This window comes from Corvus hawaiiensis, chromosome 3 (assembly GCF_020740725.1).
Source record: "Corvus hawaiiensis isolate bCorHaw1 chromosome 3, bCorHaw1.pri.cur, whole genome shotgun sequence".
Taxonomy (NCBI): Eukaryota; Metazoa; Chordata; class Aves; order Passeriformes; family Corvidae; genus Corvus; species Corvus hawaiiensis.
The window spans coordinates 61,386,648-61,407,163 of NC_063215.1; the positions used below are offsets into that span (position 1 = coordinate 61,386,648).

At 40.7% G+C, this 20,516-nt stretch overlaps 1 long non-coding RNA gene across 1 annotated transcript; it reads left to right on the forward strand.

The window, feature by feature from the left end:
• The first annotated feature begins 1,981 nt into the window (after positions 1-1,981).
• On the forward strand, positions 1,982-20,056 carry LOC125324164. The gene is made up of 4 exons (XR_007202840.1): positions 1,982-2,135; positions 13,733-13,836; positions 14,645-14,756; positions 19,727-20,056. It is a non-coding gene; the product is annotated as an uncharacterized LOC125324164 (long non-coding RNA).
• The last annotated feature ends 460 nt before the right edge of the window (positions 20,057-20,516 follow it).

Sequence of the window (20,516 nt, forward strand, 5' to 3'; positions counted from 1 at the left end):
TGATATCTAGGGGTCCCAGGGAGACCATGCTAAAGTCAGTGTCAATTGGGAAGAGCCTGGCAAGTCTAGTTCCTGCTCTCAGGATTACTTCTGATTTATTTATTTACTATTGGGAAGCAAGTAAGGAGCTGATCAGAGTCCTCCACCTTGTAATTCACATAAATCCTGCCCTGGAAATGCAGTAACAGTTGGCACTGGAGGAAATCCAGGTCAGGACAGGAGGTATCAAGTTTGTTCAAGAGCTGTTTGCATTAGGGTGAAAACAATGACCCCACTATAGGGTCCATCTATGTCCTGCTTTAGTTATCATCATCCTTTTCTAGATGCTGCTTCTCCCTCTCTCTCTTTAGAAATCCTGCACCTAAGCAGCAAGCATAAAAATCTCCAGTTATATTGCTGGCATTATTGTATTCTTCCTCTCATTCACACATTTCTAACTGCTCCCACAATGGTTCCACTAGTTTCCTCATTTATTGTAAACCTAATGCAATGGTAGTATCAAAACATCAGCCTGCTTGTTGATCAGCCAAGCAGTCCTTGGTGATTTTCCAAGGAGAAAATATTGCTAAAGGAACAAAAAGTGCACAAAAGTCTATTTTATTTAAATCAAAAACGGTAGGTAAATAAGCAGGATTTATAAACTCAGGGTTTGTAAACATCACTAATACTCTTGGGATATTTCATTAGCTCCGTTTTTAATTCATGTACAGCTAAAGGGTCACATTTGTGAAAAGTGGTTGTTATTAGCTGTGAAAATATTATGATTCACTGTTATTCTCACAATAAATGTAATGTTCAGGGAGTCCTTTATATGGATCCAGTTAAGCAAAGCTCTTAAACTAATGCTTACACTATATTAATGCTATGTACCAAACAAAATAATACATTTCTTGATTTTCCAAGAGGGTTATTGGAATACCTAGTTTGACAGAAACATTTCCAACAATCATATACCCACCACACATACACCCACACACACGCACAAATGCACACTCACACACACAATTAATAAAGGAATTGTTAGGTTTTCTTCTTAGCAATGAATAACTTAGCAAAGAATAATCACGTTGGCAAACAAACTAATTGTAAGTTCCCAGGTAAAAACACCTCCCGCATCTGTGTGGAACAAGTCACATTTAAATCCTGCTTTACAACTGGGACTCCACAATGCCATTGTGCTTACTAGCAATAATAACAGTGCTAATAACAGTGCTAATAACAGTGCTAACAACAGTATGATCCTTGCTCTCAAAGACATGTCCTTCCACACACAGTGACTGCTGTGGTACTCTGTCTTCACTGGGGTGAAGCTTCTTGTACCACACTGTGTCAGGAATATAAAGGAAATGCACCTCCTCAGCAAATGCACCTGAGTGCTGCTCTGCCCACCCATACCCAAAGGCACATAAAGACCTTCAGTACTTCCCAGCACATGCATTCCCTGGGCATCATGAGGAACGCAGACCGTACCACAAATGATTCCACCCTGCATCCCACCAAATGACACCCTAATGATTTCAGCCTTAGCAAATGTTCTGGGAAATGCAGAGATGGAGAGAAAACATTGAATTAACCTTCTACATGTTTTCAGTTAATCAAAAAACATCTTGCTACATTTCTAAAGAAAAGAATAGTTCAATGGCTTTGTGTTTCTTTGCTGTATTTTAATTTTTTAATTTTTTTTTTGGTCGGATAGACAACTAAAATAATTCAAATGTATGAACTTTTCTCAGCAAGTAATGTTTCAACAGAAACCCACAAACAGTTATGAAAAGAAATGTCCACTAGGAATTTTTATGTTAAACCACTGTACACTCTTGGAAAAGAAAAGAAGGTAGAGAAGTAGAAATGCAGGATAGCTTGTTTTCCCATGAGTCAAAGGCATCAGCTCTTGTCTTTTCATGTCATCTTGCTATCAATAAGCTGCTGCTAGGATGTGAACGTTTCCATGGCAATGCATGAACTCTTAGCTTCACTAAGAGCACTGTTCTCCACACAGACACTCCTTCATTTTCTGAGATTATTTATTTTTTCATACCTCAGGAACAAATATGGAAATGAAAACAGAACAAGACAGGCAAATCCTGCATCGGACTAAAACCTACAAAGGCCTGAGAAGCTCGGTGTGACTCCAGGTAAATGTCTCTGAGACAACATCATGGCTTTCGCCATAGTTTACGGCTGCTTACTTCTACTTCAGATTTCTGGTATGGAGCAGAGAATGATATCAGGCTCAGGAAATGTTCTGTAACCTGAAAGGCGGCAGCTTGTGCTGAGGAAGCTGCATTAAGGAGCCGGCTTTGCTGGATGCGGAGGATTTCGGCAGGCAGAGCCCTCTGTGCAGGTGCTCGGTGGAGGCGGGGGAGCGGAGCCGGGCGGCGATTGCCACCTGTTGGGACTGGAATGGCACCGGCAGGCCCGGAATGGCACCGGCAGGCCCGGAATGGCACCGGCAGGGCTGGAATGGCACCCGGGGCCGGGAGCCCCGAGGGGCTGACCCGCACCCGGGGCGAGGCTGCCGGAGCGCCCAGCCCGGGCCGGCTCTGCCCGCGTCCTGCCTCCCTCCCTGGGGAGGAGCCAGCGCCACCTCCACCCCCGTAGCGCTCCGCGTCCCTTGCGCTTCAGCCTGCTTGTCAGGGGCTGATTTTTTCTTGACAAACTGTTCAAGTGAGCAAACATTAAGCCGGTATTTACGGGTGAGAAAATCAAGCGGTGCAGCTACTTTCCCTCTCCTCCTCTCTGACTTTTAGAGGAGGAAAAAAACCTTGGAACGAAATTGGTTGGCTGCAAGTGTCCCTCCTTAGGCAAAGGAGGCAACAGGGATAAGGCCATAGCTATCACCTCTGTTGCTCCTTTTGTGATTTCTTTCTCAAGCAAAAAAAAAAGGAGACAGGGAGCTAAATGGCAAAGGAAGAAACTGAAGTGTCCCTTCTCACCTTGCTGTTCCATGTCCAAAACACTCTGGGAGCTGCTGGCATCACCTTGAGATGTGTCTAAACACTGACATCATTCTCCTATCACTAAGAAACTCTTGACTGGCTTGCCCTGCCGCTCCTTTCAGGAGACTTGCAGCTCATCCTACTGCTCAGTCATTACCATGAGCCTGACTAGACACTTCGGGTTCCATTCGGATAGTTCTTAAGCTAGACAGCAAAGCCAGAAGGAAAAAGAAGGTAGTAGGTTACAAAAAAATCATGCACAAACAGGTAGGAATCTTGGGAGAAATGCTGATTCAGCACATAGAAAGTTGTAGATAAGGAATTTAAAAAAATCTTGATCTTTAGTTTCTTCTTTGCCTCCATTTATTAGATGGCTGTCTAAGAAAAAATGTGTGACAGTAAATCCCAACAAGTATAGCCCTTGAAGTAGTGAAGTTTGAGGGCAATGGAGATGACTAGCCACGCTGGAAATAAGACCCAGAAACCCATAAAATACTTTAAAAGAGCTTTGTTTTAGGGTGGATCTGATTGACCAAAAATGAGAGACACATTTATTCTATTCTTAATGACAGGGAAATACAATTTTAGAGCCCAGTTTCTGAGCTCTTTATATCCCATCCCTTCTGCCTCACAAAACTTGTGTGGCAACTTGTGCTAGACTCTCAAATACACTCAGCATGACTTTTTTTCTCCTTAGGTTTAATGTTTTCTCCTTAGGAATAACACATAAATATCTCTGGCATTAATTACTTTGTCTGTTTATTTGCCAAGTGGTTTTGACAGCTCTCCTTGATCATGGGACAACAATTCTCTTTAAAATACTTCATTTTCTAGACAGCCACCTTAAGTACAGACAGTTTCCTACAGCCAGGTAAAAGAATATTTATGGAACTTCATTGTTAAAAATTGATCTGTTACTGCTCTTCATCATTTGGCTGGTCCCCTGCTTTCCACAGTCTAAAATCCCACCCAGTCAGAATCTCACCAGAGTCACATATGCAGAGGGATAGTCAGGATCTTCAGAACAATGAATTTATCTCTCAGCAACCACTGCCTTCCCTCACTTTGATAAATCTTCCTTTTCACTGAGCATATTTCCAGAGCCACATTTGAAGTTCAAGTGTTTTTCAATGCTTCCTTCTGAGAGGCCAATGAATAAAAATTACATCAGCTTCTGACTCATATACCTGTTTGAAGCATTTTTAACCCTAAAAGCATTGTTCCTCACAATCCAAAATTAGTGTAGGGCCTGTGACCTGTAACTAGCAACAATGATCTTACTGGTTCACTTGACAACAACATTAGTTGATTTCTCATAGATACTACCTTAAAAGTTGTCATAATGCTGTCATTGTAACAAATATTACCTAAAGATGCTGAGCTGTGACAGCTGGGGATCCAACACTACAAACTTTGTGGCTCACAATGAACCAATTATTGTGAAGAGTTAAGTAATAAGAGTGGCTTGATCATGTTGGTCAAAAGCTGGAAGGGGGGGGACTCTCCCTGGCCCAAACAATGCATGAGGGTACAAGATAAAAATCACAACACTCTTAGAATGCCATTAGCTATGCTAAATTCATTGAGAATGTCAAATACATTCAGATTCTTTTTTTTAAATGTTGTCATTTATCCACTTTCAAAACATTTGAATGAAAAGTGGCTCAGCTTGAGACATGGCATAACTTATGCTCATGTTTGTCCATTTCTAGTACATTTGAAGATAAATTATATGCTAGAATATGGTCCCAAACCCACACAGGCCAGTGGAATCCTGCAATGGACTTCAGTGGGCTTTGGGATTACAACAGAATGAGAAGTACTGAAGGTAAGAAGAAGCATTGACAGAAGACAGCACTTTGAAAGGCCTACGTTAAGTTCCTAAGCACCATCTCCACAGGAAAGGAAAAACACCAGCATGTCTCTCAGCAGTCCTTTCTGCCATGTAAATTATTTTCAAGGGGTACCAGCTATCATCCCACAGCAACACAACCATGTGGAAGCCCCTCTGGATTCTCAGCCAACTTCAGACGCTGCTGTGGGAATGCTGCTGGGAAGATCATTGGCAGGACCCAAGGCTGTCCTCCCAGGCCAGAGGTAACGAGGAAATAGCACAGTAGTTGTCCTGCACTGATCCCACAGCTGCTGCACTCCTGCACACATGCAAGCTTGTTTAAAGAAAACATGATGAAGTCCTTTCCTCTGGCACTCCACCACAGGGTATAAACACACTCCTGCTTTCCATCGCAACTCAGAGTTCTCATCCTTCCTGCTTTGAACACGGAGCTAAAACCTTTCTTTGCAAACTGGGAGAAAGTTCACAAAATAAGTTGGGGCTAAAAACCCAGTCTTTTCCCATCACCTTCCCCAGATCCCTACCAACATTTCTTGCCTTCTCCTATAGCAAGACAATCAAGGAGTTGGAGATAAAACAGTATGAGATTTAAAAATTAGTATAGTGTAAATTAATTTAGATCAACAAACATTAAAGTTACCCAAACACAGCCTTGTAGGTTTTGCACAATGTCACTGTGAGGAAAGTGAAGGTTTCTTCCAAAGGAGGTCATTTCGTTAGTGATGAATGAAGAAAAATTGAAGGCAACCTCTGAAGTACTTAGTGAACAGGATTGCAGCCTTTAAACCAGGTGAGGGTTTGGGAAGGTTCTAAGAGAGAATATTACAGGTTCCTAGCTCAACCAAACATATTTTTATACCTTATAATGTCTAGATTCACTTATCAAATAATACATTCTCACAATTTTTTATTTCTGGTTTCATACAAGTTAATTACAAATTAAATTATTTAGATACGTTTCCAGCCTGAGCTCTACTTAAGTTTTTGCCTGTGTATGAATCAAAAGAGCATGAACCTGTTGAAAGTACTCTTATTTGGTGATAGAATTTGATGCAAACTGAGGTAGGACTTTGTAAAGAGAAACTGAATACTACAAAGTAAATCTACACAAAATATTATATTACATGATTTTCAGCATTTGCCAGTCTTTCTTTAATATTTTAATTTCTTCAGTTCTGCTTGTGTATGCAAGATAAAATTAATGTTTTCTTAATACCAAGGAACCTTATGTTTTCGGTATGTTTATCACTTACCTGTTTCAGTTTCTTGATCTTGGGCTGTCATTGCATAAAATCTGTCCTTTTATCTGCATTCACCGAGTTTTATATCTTGCGTACACTCAAGACAGCTTGCTTTTCATTTCTGTTACTGCTAATAAAGCTAATATTCTTTGACGGTTTTATTCTGAAAACATTTTTATTGCACCCCTGAGAAATTTAAGACAATATCTAATTTGGAGACATGGCATATCAGGAAATCTGGATTGCAATTTTAAGTTGAACACAAACCAGCATCTAGCATGATTAGACATCAGCTAAAAAACCCCAGATTTCAGCCCTAACAGAGCCATGCAGGTTGTCCTCACATTTGAAAGTCACATTATCAGGGATGAAGGGGAGAGAAGCAGGGGCATAACTTCTAGAAGATTCAGTCTAGTATTATTGTGGCGGCTCTTGAGAGGCAGTCATATGCCATCAGGACTTGGTATGGCCCATGGAGTAAAGAAAAAGGCATGGGAGGTCGGCTGGTGGCACCAAGCCATCAGGACAAGTTCTTCCTGGGCCAGCTAGGGGGGGACAGTCTGCCAGCTCTGATGGTGATTGCTTACAAGCAGGCAGTGATGGCTCAGCAGAGGTGATGGAAGGAGTTCCCTAAAGCAACAGGGCATCAACCAATGGTCATAGGCTGGACACCTCCTTTGCTCATGCCAGGGTCCTGGAAGGTCAGGCTGGCTGCTGGTGAGGGTGGGGGACAGAGATATTGGGGATTGAGGGAGTTGGGTTCACACTCATGCTTTTATTCAATCCCCCACACAAGAAGCTTGTCTGCCCTAGACAATGGCTCCATCCCCATCCCATCCCTTCCTGTCTCTCTTCTAGTCTGTGTTTCTCTGTCTATTTTCTGCCCTATATTCCTGTCAAAGGGCAGGAGCACCTAAGGCTGAGCCCAGGTGTATTTCCTGCTGATTTGCACTGCAACATCTTGCTTAAACCTACTCTGCAAACAAATTTACAGTTAGCTAGAGTTTTGGCCTGCATGAACCAGAATCAAATGAAATATTATTCCTGGCAGAATATTCAGCTCCTTCTAAGACTATAGAGCAGGTACAGACTTTTTCCAGAGATCAGTTCCAGTCTCCTCTTAGTACTGGCTGTTATACCACAGATCCCTTTCACAGACCTGGTCAAGTTTGGTCAAGCTCCAATCTTGACACTATTTAGTATTTCAATCCCTTTACTGCTCTTTGAAAATGTTTCCAGAACCCTGTTGTTTGGAGCAGAAACCTCCTCCCAGTATTGAGGGGATATACAAGCATTTGACAAAAGTGTACTTTGCATATTTAGTTCTGTCTTAGGACTGGGGAAGGACTATGTTCCCAAGGCTCCTTCCAGCCTTACAATTCTGTGACATAAATTTATTTCCCTGTGTATTCATCTCTCACTCTTTACAGATCCTAATCAGTCTATTTACCTCTGGCTTTCAATGGTCAGCAACTATTGCTCACCTTATGTTGGCACAGTGCCTTAAATATAGACCTTTAAAAGGTTTTTAGATCAAAAAAAAAAGAAGGTGAAAGCACTTCATCATTCCAAGAGCATTAACATATTTTCTACAGTTAACATACAGGTAATCTAGAGTAAGGTTAGCAAATATTTTTTTCCATAGACTACAGTACAATACTGTATGTAATAATATACCATTTCAGCGAGGCTGTGATGTATCACAGGTATCAGCTTGTCTACAGTCACTTGGCTAGTAATTATGTTCCTCTCAGAACACCTCAATAAAAGAACTCATTGTATGGTGGAAATTCTCACTTTGAATGTGATCTTATCTAGATAGTATTGGCAAGTCTGGGTCTTTTTCATTGTTTGTTGTTATTACTCTGGAAGGCAGCTTTTGGCTTTTTATCTGATTTGCTGTTGTTTACAAATTGCTTAGTGAGTGTAACCTCTGGGAAAAGAATATTAATGATGAATTGGCAGCTAAGATAGAATATTAGCAAGCATGGCTTCATAGTTTAGTAGCTTGAGCATTCAGATTAAAGTGAAGAGACCTAGGTTCCCACCCTGTTTTACAAACCATCTGTGTACTCTAGTCAAAGACTGCTTGACATAAGTGATTTTTGAAACAGGAGTCCCATGCTATTTATCTCCCAGGTGAACAGCCAAAATACGTAGATAAAGACCAGACCTTTTTTTACACCTTTTTTCACAGCTACTCTCAAATCCTATGAACAATGTCGCAACAGTAACAACAACAAAAAAACAAACAGGAAAAAAAAAGAAGCACAGTCTTTGGAGAAGGAAAATACTGATTCTTTTTTCAGAGGGAAATGGAAAGTGATGTCAGGAGAGGCAGAACTCTGTATATGTGTTGTAACCAGGGAGCTATTGCTTAGCAAGGGGACACTTACTTGGAAAGAAAGCAATGGTCCCTGCATTGTCACCTGCAACCAGGGCAGCATGCTCTCAAATTGCTCACAAGATCAAACTCCTCAATCTAGACAGGTGGAGGAGCACCTTCAATGAGAACTCATATGGATTCCTTTATTTTTCAGTAAAATGGGAATGCCACACTGTTTGATACAGTGCCTCAGCTGAGAGAAGAGCTCACAGGCGGCAACCGGATACAAATTGGTTTATTTAATAATCTCAGGCAGCTGTCAGTGGGGATAGCTGAAATGAACTTAGTCCAACACTAAGTCTTACTTCAGATGACCACATTCCTTTCTCAGACCTTGCCATAACCTAGCATTTCTGTAACACATGTACCTTGATACAATACTATTTCTCAGTCATGCACAACAACTAGCTATAGCGCTGTGGAAGTCTACTTTTCCCATTTTCAGTATTTCACAACCATCAAAAAAACTGTGCAGATGTTCCACAGAAATTGAGCATAAGATGACCTTCTTTTGCTCATTAATTTATGGTATATTGAACAAACTGTAAATGTTGAATTTATGACATTGTGCTTGTCACAACATCAGCATTCTTTGCACCGACATAGGATTCAGCATTTCATTCTCCTTTTACAATTATTTTGCCAAAACATGGCAAAAATCATATCCACAGAAAGCCTAACTAGCCCTCAAATAATCTATAAGTGGTCAATACCTACCTACAGTTCAGCTAGTCTGCAGGAGCTTTGTGATCTCCAAGGGAATTACTTGCACATAAGAAAAACATTGATTAATTTCTTATGTTTTTTTAAACACTGGCAGACATATGACATATATTGTTAGCTCATTGTTTAAAATTTCATAAAGGGTGGGGCATGCTATGAGCACTTGTCTTTCATGTACCAGTGAGGAGATTGCAGGTGTCACCATGTTCAGTTGAATTGAAATCTTCTCAAATTTTGACCCATGTGGCAATTCCTTCCCCAGGTATCAGAACCTGTTCTCAAGAAAACCTTGCCCTGAAATCTTTGGAAGGACAGCAAATCTGCCTATTGAGTCTTCTTTCTCTTTTCTTTCTCATTCTTCCCTTAAATATGTACTTCAAACTTCACATAATAAAACCTTTAGGCATCCCATGTGATGATTAAGAATTTCAGCCAAAATTTCAGCCTGTCATGACACCCCACTTTTACCCCTGGTTATGAAAAAAAAATAAACTAGAAATTATGGAGAATACTACTCAGAATGACTGAATAGAGGAAAAAAAGATTAAACTAAAAATTACTCTAAAATTGGAAGGTCATCTCTTCTATGCCTTCCTAATCAGGATTAGTTGTTGATGAGTGAGGGGTGGGCCACTCTCCAGGTTTTTAAAAGTCTGCATGCTGAAGATCCCATGATGTCCCTAGTCCAGGGTTAGCAGTCCCCAAGCAAGACATGCCACTGTGGGACCAGAGAGTTGTTCCAGACAGTGGGTGGTCCTGTCTTGCCTGTGACACAGCAGTCCCCAAAGCATCAGGCAGAGCAATGGGCCGTTGTACTGCCTCCGATCCAGGGTATGCCTCAAAGAGCAAGTTTACACTTTTACTACTAAGTTACTTACAGGTTTTTCACTTAAAAAAGAGCTCAGCTATTCCAGTAAAAAACAAATCAATCAAATACAAATAACACCATTGTAATGAAACCAAACCTCCTCCCTTTAACTTTCCACCCTGCATTCGACTCAAGCCCACAAATCAAGAAAGGCTGAAAAAAGAAACTCGCCATAGTAAATGTTAAAAAAAAAATTATTTTAAATCAATTATTCTATTTATCCAGGCTCCTAAAATGATTGAGTGATAGGAAGGAATTCCAAAAATGTTCTTTTCCTCTAAAAACTGGAAGTCTACCTGAATAAAATTCAGGCACTGAGTATTACATAAACACAATCCATAGCTATCAAATTTAGAAGAAAGAAGGGTTAAGGTAATTACAGTCTTCAAAGCATCTCTTTTCTACTGTTGTTTCTAGTTACTTGATGATGCATTAGATAGCACTTCAAATGCATATCATTGGTGTTTATATGGTAGAAAAAATAAGTATTAAAATTAATGTCTGTAGGTCTTCTCAAAACCTTCTCTTCTGCAGACTGAACAACCCCAACTGTCTCAGCCTTTCCTCAGAGGAGAGGTACTCCATCCCTCTAATCCACCTGATGGCCCTACTCTCAACTCACTCCAACAAGTCAATGTTCTTCCTGTGTTGGGGATATGAAGTTCAACAAGTGAAAGTGCTGCATTCTGCACTTGGGACAGAACAACCCTGGCTGTACAGACAGACTGGGGAATGAGAGGCTGTAGAGCAGAACCACTGAAAGGGATCTGAGGGTTCTGTTCAAAGGCAAGTTGACCACGAGCCAGCAGTGCCCTGGCAGCCAGGAGGGCCAAGCGTGTCCTGGGGTGCATCAGGCACAGCATCGCCAGCCAGGCAAGGGAGGGGATTGTCCCACTCTGCTCTGCACTGGGGTGGGCTTTGGGTGCCACAGTATAAATAAGAAGGGTATAAAGCTATTAGAGAGAATCCAAAGGAGGGCAAAAAAGATGGTGAAGGGATTAGAGGAGGAGCCATATGAGGAGCAGCTGAGCTCACTTGGTTTGTTCAGCCTGGAGAAGAGGAGACTGAGAGGAGACATCACTGCAGTCTACAACTTCCTCATGAGGTGAAGAGGAGGGACAAGCACTGACCTCCTCTCTGAAGCCAGTGATAGAATCCAAGAGAATGGCCTGACGTTGTGTCAGGGGAGGTTTAAGTTGGATTTCAGGAAAAGATTTTTCACCCAGAGGGTGATTGGGCACTGAAAAAGGCTCCCCAGGGAAGTGGGAGCACCCAGCCTGACAGAGTTCAAGAGGCATCTGGACAACACTCTCAATCACATGGTGTGACTCTTGGGGTAGTCCTGTTCAGGGCCAGAAGTTGAACTTTGGTGATCCTTGTGGGTCCCTTCCAATTTCAGATATTCTATCGCTCTATGAAAATTTTGCCTAAGATGAGAAAAAAGTTTCAAAGTTTCTGGGAAACTCAGCATGTATATGAATTCAGTGCCAAAGGAGCACTACCTTTGCAAAGCACTATTCTTTTATTATCTTATTCACTACTATAAAATCATCTTAATGTATATTAGGTGATTGGGTACCATTTTAGCAAAATAAGATAAAATATAAATAGACTGCATCCTTTGCAGTCAAGCTAATTCCACTGTTTTTCTTGCCAGTGGAAATCCCTAGTTCACCTCTTTTTCTCATGCCAGTTTTCCAGTCATCTGATTTTCAACTTAACTAGAGCTAGGCTTACACAAACCACTTGAAACAGTTACTTATAAATGCTGCAGTGCTACTTACATCTTATTCTGTCCCAAGTGGTTATCATGTATTATTTACTATATTATTTGACAGTAACTGCCACAGGCCTGCTAGAAGAATTGGTTTAAATGCATAAAGAATACAGATACATAAAGAACTGCGTATCTTGGGTGGTTTTAGATCTAGTCCTGATTTAATTAACCTAAAGCATGTAATTTAAATAGGAGGTGAATGCATGAATACCTCTGTGGCTGAATTGCAAATCAGGAATTCATAAATTAAATCACAGCTTGCTTAACATTCATAAAGCATGCCCGGAGATTTGATTTTTTTCCCTACAATGCAGGGAGCAATTCAAATAACACTAAAAATTAATCCATCATTGGGTTTTTGCTCATGCAGTAAACAGCACTCTCTTCCTGAGGAGAAACCAAACTAGGTAAGACCAGCAGTTGTAACCCAGTTTTCCTTAATCTGTGGGATAGGGTCAAAGGAAAAGAAGAAAAAAAAGAAAAAGAAAAGGAAAAAGGAAAAGGAAAAGAAAAAGGAAAAGGAAAAGAGAAAAAGAAAAGGAAAAAGGAAGTGTTAAGTCTTCTTTTATAAAAGGGAAAAAGAAAAGAAGAGCTTGCTTTTCTGTTTTTGCACTTTGTTTTCTTTGACAAAAATATTTTTACAACCCCAAGGCTCTCTGGCTTTTCAAGCCTTTTTCCAGGAGTTCTCCTAATGCAACAGCATTGCACTGTTAAGAGTTTATATGCAGTGGATGGCAAACAGTGGCCAAAAAGAGCAGACAATCATACAAGAATATGAATTGTTGTAGAAAATATCTGCATGCCTAATATTATAGTGCTATATCTTTGGAAATAATTGAACTCTATCCTTAACTGCATTGCCTACTGGCAGTCATGATGCATGGGTAGAGGAAGAGACATTGACAATTGAAAATATTGCATTAAGTACAGATGGGTGTTTCAGGCAAGACAGGGCTAAATACATAATGCCTACAATTCAATTTTGTTGTTATTTACAGCTGACAGTGGATTTCTGATGAATGTGTAAGGATAAAGATAGGTGTAGGTGGTTCTCAGACAGTAGAAAATAGCATTAGCATACCATACTTGTCTGTGAAAAAAAACCAAGGTTACAAATAGATGCCAGGGAAGGCTCACTGACAGTTCCTCATGGATTATTATAGCTCATTACTATGGTATTCATAACAAAAACCCTTCCATCTAGGGGAAGGGAAGGGAAGGGAAGGGAAGGGAAGGGAAGGGAAGGGAAGGGAAGGGAAGGGAAGGGAAGGGAAGGGAAGGGAAGGGAAGGGAAGGGAAGGGAAGGGAAGAGATAAGTCATCTCTTAGCAAATGCAAAGATATCCTCCCTGTCTTGGGAAGTCCCTATGTGAAAACTTATGGTTTCCATAAGAAAATCTGAAGAAGCACTGCTACATGCTGGCCCTGCTACTATTGTGTTACAGACAGCACCTGCTACTGATCACTAACAAAGACAGGATTTAGGCTGACATCTTTAAATTCTTACTCTATATATGGTTCTGTGAATCATAAATAGTATTCTGGCTTTTCCAAGTAAACATAGCCCTGATCCTTCAGTGGTCTGAGTCCTACAGAAACATATCACTAGGTGGGATCTTAACTTCAGCATCTGCTTACTACTGAGTTCAGTGAAACTGCTGCTATGATTCACTTTAAGTAAACCCTAAGGACAGGATTCTTGTACTGTCTAAGGACACCATGTGGAGTCAGTGACACAAGACTTTTTCTGAAGATACAACAGGAGACCACGTGAACATTAAAGGATATCTTTAATGGCAATGGATGTCTGTGTTCAAGGAACTGAACTTCATCCTGTCTGAACTGGTCACTGAGAAAGCCCTTGTCAAGACTGAGCCCTCTAATTCAAATTGAGTGGCCCACATTTCACAAAGCTTTTTTTTGTTTTGTTTTGGATTTTTTTAGCTGTTAATGCACACATAAATATTCTGCTGCCTTGGAACACCAAGAAGGTACTAATATCCAAAAGCCAGAGGTAAAGATATGCCCTGGGACCTGCACTGGAGAAGGTCAGAACTTGAATATTTCTTTCATTTGGTTGATTAATGTAATTCCAACCCTTTGAAAATAATAGGAGAAACAATAGCAAGTCCCAATACAATGGTGCTGGTTTTGAAGATCATTCCATGCAGGGAGGGAGGGATAGAAGGAGACAAAAGGTCTTGGTATCTGAACTGGAGATTCTGAGATTGCTAAAACATTTCAGAGCACCATGACAGTGCTAAAAACTAATTTTGATTCAACTTTTCATTTTAAAATTTCAATTAGAGCAGATGAGACTAATAAAAACAAATCATAGATGAAAAAAAAAAGCATTTTGTAAGTAAAACTTTGCTCCATGTGAAATTATTTTTTCTTGCAATTCTTTCTTGGCAAATTTTAAAATGTCAGGTTTTGTATACAGATGAAATTAAAGTAATTTTTTAAAACTGTAAGCTTCTCTGAGAGAATGAATTTGTAGTCTGTCTTTCTCAGACAGAGATTCTGTGTGGGCTTGAGAAATTTAGGCTGGAACAAGGAATTTTTGAAGGATACATGAAAAGATGCAAGTAAAAGTAAATTATTGACATTTTCTCTATTAAACAATTTTAACGTGAATTGCTCTTTAGCTGCTGGACTTCTAAATTTCATCCAAACCTTGCTTAAACATAAGGACAAGGTATTCTAAATTAGTGTTATGGCCAGACTGAGAAGGCAGCCTGTGCTCTCCATTTGTGGAGTTGTTTGAGATATAAATGAACTGTATCAGGGTGGGTCACTTATTTTTTGGTGCCCCCAGTTTCAATCTGGAATATAGACTTCTGACTGCATTTACAGTGTCCTTCTAGAGAGACATTTCTGAGGGAGGCAACGGAGTTGATCTTTTCTTCTATCTGGAGGACCATATGAAGGAGGACACATGGTGTATACATAAAATGTCTCTCCACAGGTAGGCTGTCTTCTCTTTTCCTCTCCCTCTTTCACCTTTCTTCTACTCTTAATGCTAGAAATAAATCTCAGAAGTTTGGTGGTCTTTGTAGGAGGTGAGAGTTAAGGCCAAAATAGAAATATAGATCCATCTTTATATTAAAGATCACATAATGTGAACATTGATAATACCCACACTTGTACATCCTTAAACACTGTTCTGGGATTTAAAATGAGCATTTTTTTGATAAAAAGGGAAAGGCTTCCAGCCTTCAGGGCACAAATCTGTTTCCCAGGATGACTGGAAACATCTGGTAATCATGCCTCATTGCCTCTGCCACACAAATATCTATTAGATGGAATGAGCAAACACTGTAAATAGAAGATATTGGATAGTTCTAATAGCACATTGGGACAAAATTAGTCCTTCACTCTTTTAAAAATCAAAGTGTCTGCTGTTGCATGAAGCTACTCTACTCATATTTTTCCACACTACCAAAGAAAAGTTCAAATCAATAGTTAAAAATAGAAAGATATTTATGGTGAGAAGACACGGTCCACTAATACCTGACGACAGATATGGTGATTGATACACCTTGTTTTATTTGCTAGTGTTGTGTGTAGAACACCACAAAAAAGTAGTGAGGAAAATTTAGACCCCTAGGTAATAAGTGAGGAATCAGACCTGGCACCACCAAAATGCACCTGTCAGAACAGGCAGGTGCTTTTGTGGACACTCAATGCAGTGAGGGCACGGCGTGGGATCTGAATGCATGTTGACACATCCACCAGCAATGAGCTGTCTGACAAGGCACCAGACAGGGACTGTGCCCACCCCCATTTCAGGATTCCATACCTTTGTGCATGCACTGTAGTCTGGAAGCAGAAGTGAGGAGTAGCAAACAACTCCTTTGATCAGCAAGGTCCAGTGGGTCAACTGATCTTTTCTCCCCCACTCCTTTCTCAGATCCACACAGATCATGAGACCCAAACAACCCCTGCTCAGTGGTTGCAGCTCACCTGCATCCCTTTCCCCCTCTCCAGGGCTGGGACAAGCAGCACCAGAGTCTATTTCAAAGGAACAAGTTGATACTTTATTATACCACAAACTTAAAAGGAAAACTAAGCAGAATTAATTCAAGAGAATACAGTACTAACTGTATTGAAAAGGTACAAGTCCTGAAATCCTACCTCAATTTATACCCAATAGAGAAAGAAGATGGTCCTTATTGTTACAATGCCATAAAAAAAAAGAAATAGATACAGATAAACTGATGGATAAACTCCATGGCTTCAGTCAACAAAAATTTCATGGTCATGACATGTTCTCATGGGCAAATTATCCCCTGGCAATTTGTGAAATTGAAGACTAGATAAATTTTACTTGGGTGCTTAACAGAGGCACCCATGTTAGGGATTTTGTGGTCCAGCATGGACACAGGAAACAAAGACAGATGCTTCCTCAGGAGAGACAAATGCCTCTTGCATGATTCAAGTCACTTCCCACTCTGCCACTACTACTTCTCCCCACTGTAGCTCTCTTCTCCATCCCTCCTGTACATCTTATAGAATTGGAACTCTTTCTTCACTCCTGGCAGAAAGGGAATTTCATTATGGATGGGCTGGAATAATAGCAGGTGCCAGAAGAGAAGAGAAGAGATACTGGAAGTTGTTGCACTCTTGTGATACTCATGAACAAAGGAAAGTTTTCCTAGTAGGACCTGGAAGGGAAGAAATAAACTATCTGGCTTTCTGAGTTAATTATTAGAGACAGATTCTCAGCTGCAAATACCTCTTCTGTATTACATCTGAAGGATCCTACGCATTTGCCTGTATTTTGTGCTTATACCCTAACCCCACTCAGCATCTGATGGTCCAATGGTCTCCTGGGCACTTGCATTTAGGGAGCCCCATTGGAAGGGCTTCCTGACTGACCAAGTGTGCTATTGGAAAGCATGAATCGTGGGGTGCTCTGAAACCAGCTTCACAATACTTAAATATGAAAAACCTATATTCATTCAAAGAGGGCAGACTGACTTCAGCCTTTCTTCTGCACAGATGATTCATTCCAGGAATAATGAAATGTCAAGGTTTTGGCAACCCATCCTCCCACAATCTGCCATATCAAGGCACAAACTTACGAGGACAATCTGAACTCTGAATTCATGTTCTAATTACTCTGCTTACTTGACCTTAGAAGTGGTGCGGGGACTGCAAAGGTAATCATTGCCTGCCAGGTGAAACACTCACAATAGCAGGATCATGGTTCCTGCCTCCTAGACTTCCTTTCCTTTGTGCTTATTTTCACAATTACTTCAAAAGTCCTTACAAGATGTGTGACTGAGAACTGTTAACATTTTTATATAAATGAAGTCTTGAACAATGATTTGTCACTCCCCATTCAATTGTAAGTGATTTCAATGAGCAGCAAAATCTCACACCCTCTAATGCTATATTTGGCCGGTACTGGTGCACAAGTTCAAGCACTCTTCAAGAAGAGAACATTTCTACCTAGGAGTAGCTTGATGAAAGATAGATACACAGCAAATATCATGCATTCAATGGATAATAACCACTTTGTATGCTTCCACTGTACATGTCATCTGAGAATTGCAGAACACTTCTCGAATGTTAATTGAACTTCGTAATACCCTTCTGAGACACATAAAAGATGTAATGAATGCTTCAGCTCCTCAGTAAACTGTAGTAGCTTCCAAGAGAGAACCAAGAAATTATCTGACAGTATATAAACACTTCAGCAGGAAGTGAGAAATGTCAGCATATTACTTTGAAATAAAGGGAATTCAGTAGCAGTTTATTCCAGAAGGCTAAAACTTCCTTTTGCTTCAGATTCACTGAAACATTAACAAAAATACAAGTCAGGAATTTACTATTCTCTCCTATTAGCTCACTGTTTAGCAATACAAGTGCCCCAAGCTCTTTCTGAAGTATCGCTGCAGTAAATTCTGCCAAAAAGCAACATCCGTTGTTTCTCTTCTCCACCTCCTGCATCGTTTGCTGTCCCTGTACAGCAGCTATACCATCAACTACGGCTGTAGTAGTTGTACAGCCTCCCACTATGGGTCATGGTATGGATGCAGCATGAAGTGGTGTGGCCCCAGGCAGGCCAATTCTGTGAGACCAAGGCTCTAGAAACATAGAATCATAGAATCACAGAATGCTTAGGATTGGAAGGGACCTTAAATATCATCTAGTTCCAACTCCCTCCCAACTCCTGGAAAGGCAGGGATGCCTTTCACTATACCAGTTTACTCAAAGCTCCATCCAACCTGGCCTTGAACACCTCCAGGGATGGGGCATCCACAACTTCTCTGGACAACCTGTTCCAGTGCCTCACCACCCTCATGGTAAAGAATTTCTTCCTACCATCTAGCCTAAACGAACTCTCCTTCAGCTAAAGGCCATTGCCCCTTGTCCTATCACAACATGGCCTTGTGCAAAGACCCTTTCCATCTCTCTTGTAGGTCCTCTGTAGGTACTGGAAGGTTATTATGAGGTCTCCCCACAGCCTTCTTTTCTCTAGGTCGAACAACCTCAATTCTCTCAGCCTTTCTTCATAGGAGAGCTGCTCCAGCCCTCTGATCATCTTCATGGTCCTCCTCTGAACTCATTCCAACAGGTCAAGGTCTTTCTTGTGTTGGGGGCTCCAGAGCTGGATGCAGCACTCCAGGTGGGCACTCTTTCACAAGAGCAGAGCAGAGGGGGAGAATCCCCTCCCTCACCCTGCTGGCCTCGCTGCTCTAGATGCAGTGCAGGACACAGGGGGCTTTCTGGGCTTCAAGTACATATTGAGCTTTTTGTTCACAAACGTCCCCAAGTCCTTGTGCCCAGGGATAGTCTTGATCCTTTCTACACCCAGTCTGTACTTTGCTTGGGATTGCCCCAACCCAGGTGCAGGACCTTGCACTTCACCTTGTTGAACTTCATGACGATTGCACAGACCCACCTCTCAAACCTGTCAAGGTCCCTGCAGATGCCATCCCTTCCCTCCAGCTTGTGGACTGAACCACTTAGCTCCATGTCGTTGGCAAACTTGCTGAGAGGGCATTCAATCCCACTGTCCATGTTGTCAACAAAGATGTTAAAAAGCACTGGTTCCAATACCAACCCCTGAGGAATGCCACTTGTGTCACTGCTTTCCACTTGGACACTGAGATGTGAACTGCAATTCCCTGGCTGTGACCATCCAGCCAATTTTTTACCCACCAAATAGTTGATCTATCAAATCCATGTCTGTCCAGTTTAGAGACAAGGATGTCATGGGACAATGTCAAATGCTTTGCACAAGTCCACATAGATGATGTCAGCTGAGTTTTTCTCTTCTGCTCCTGCTGTAACTCCAGAGTAGAAGAATTTTTTAGGCATGATTTGCCTTTATTGAAGCCGTGTTGGCCGTCACCAACTACCCCATTATTTTCCATGTGACCTCCTTTGCCATGACTCTTTTCCCTGGTGCTCTACATGTTTGCATATGGCAAAAGAACGATCTTTCCCACCTCCCAGAACTTGCATTCTAAGTAAATCAACAGAGCAGACAGATTCTGTTCCCCTAGGTAACAATAACCAACAAATCTTTCCTCAAGTTCCTGTTGCCCTGTGAAGCTCCACTGATTTCAGCAGAATTATAGCTTACTTACTCCAGTAATATCAAAGAGAAATTATTATCATAGTTTTCTTTATTATTAAATGATTTATGGTACAAAAAGATAATGGCATCCACAAAAGGAGAAGTTTTGAATGTGATGCTAAGGGTGGGATATCCAAACCAGGCAAGAATAAGGCTACCATGGATACTACTACTCTATCATTTCAAGCACTTCAAATATATAAAACATTAAAAAATAATTATGCATCTACAATATCCATGTTTACAGTCATCCATCATGCAACTTTCCATTGCATTTCCCATATGTGCTCCTATTTACCTCAGGCAAAAAATACACATGCTTCTTCACTCTGTTTTTCTTTTAGGCAAAGACAACCAAGTCACACATCAGAGGTTACAAGAGATCTTAACCTAACAGACTGCAGATGTTTCATGGAAGGGAGAAATCAAAGTGAGAAAAGATATTGTAAACTAGTTTGAAATTATAGAAGTATCAATAAACAATCATTTCTACAATTTAAGGGGGTAGGGGTGCAAGGACTCTTTTTTTCCATCAAATGTCAGTGTACCCTAACAGGACATCTCTCTATTGCCAGTGGCTGTTAGCCTTCAGAATTTTAGTGAGAAATTAAAGGTCATCTTCCTATATGTCATATCCTACTGCAAATTAGTTTTTGCAATCACTAATTGATGAGAATCTGCAAGTGCTTATTATACAGATAAGTGTGAAAGCTTCACTTCAAGTTGATTTGTTTCTCCTATTGTGGTTATTTGGAAATGAATCATCTCCTATGCTCTCTTTTTAGTAACTGCCGACTACTTGCAACTAAAAAGAAAATAGAAAAGGAAGGAAGAGAGAACATAAATCAGAAAAATCAGAAATAAAAGTTTACTTCAAATTTCATATTTTATGTTGCTTAAAAATACATACATAAACACGGGACATACTTACGACCTTTCATCCTGTCGTAAGTAGTACTATTATCCCTCCTATGCAAATGTGAAAACTATGACTCAGACATCTAATTTGTGTAGCTTGCTGATTCTGTTATGCATTTGATAAAGAGGCTTAATAACTCACTGAGCAGAGTCTCTGCATGCTTGCACATATTCACAACACAAATACTGCACTCGGAATGCAATAACACATCACCA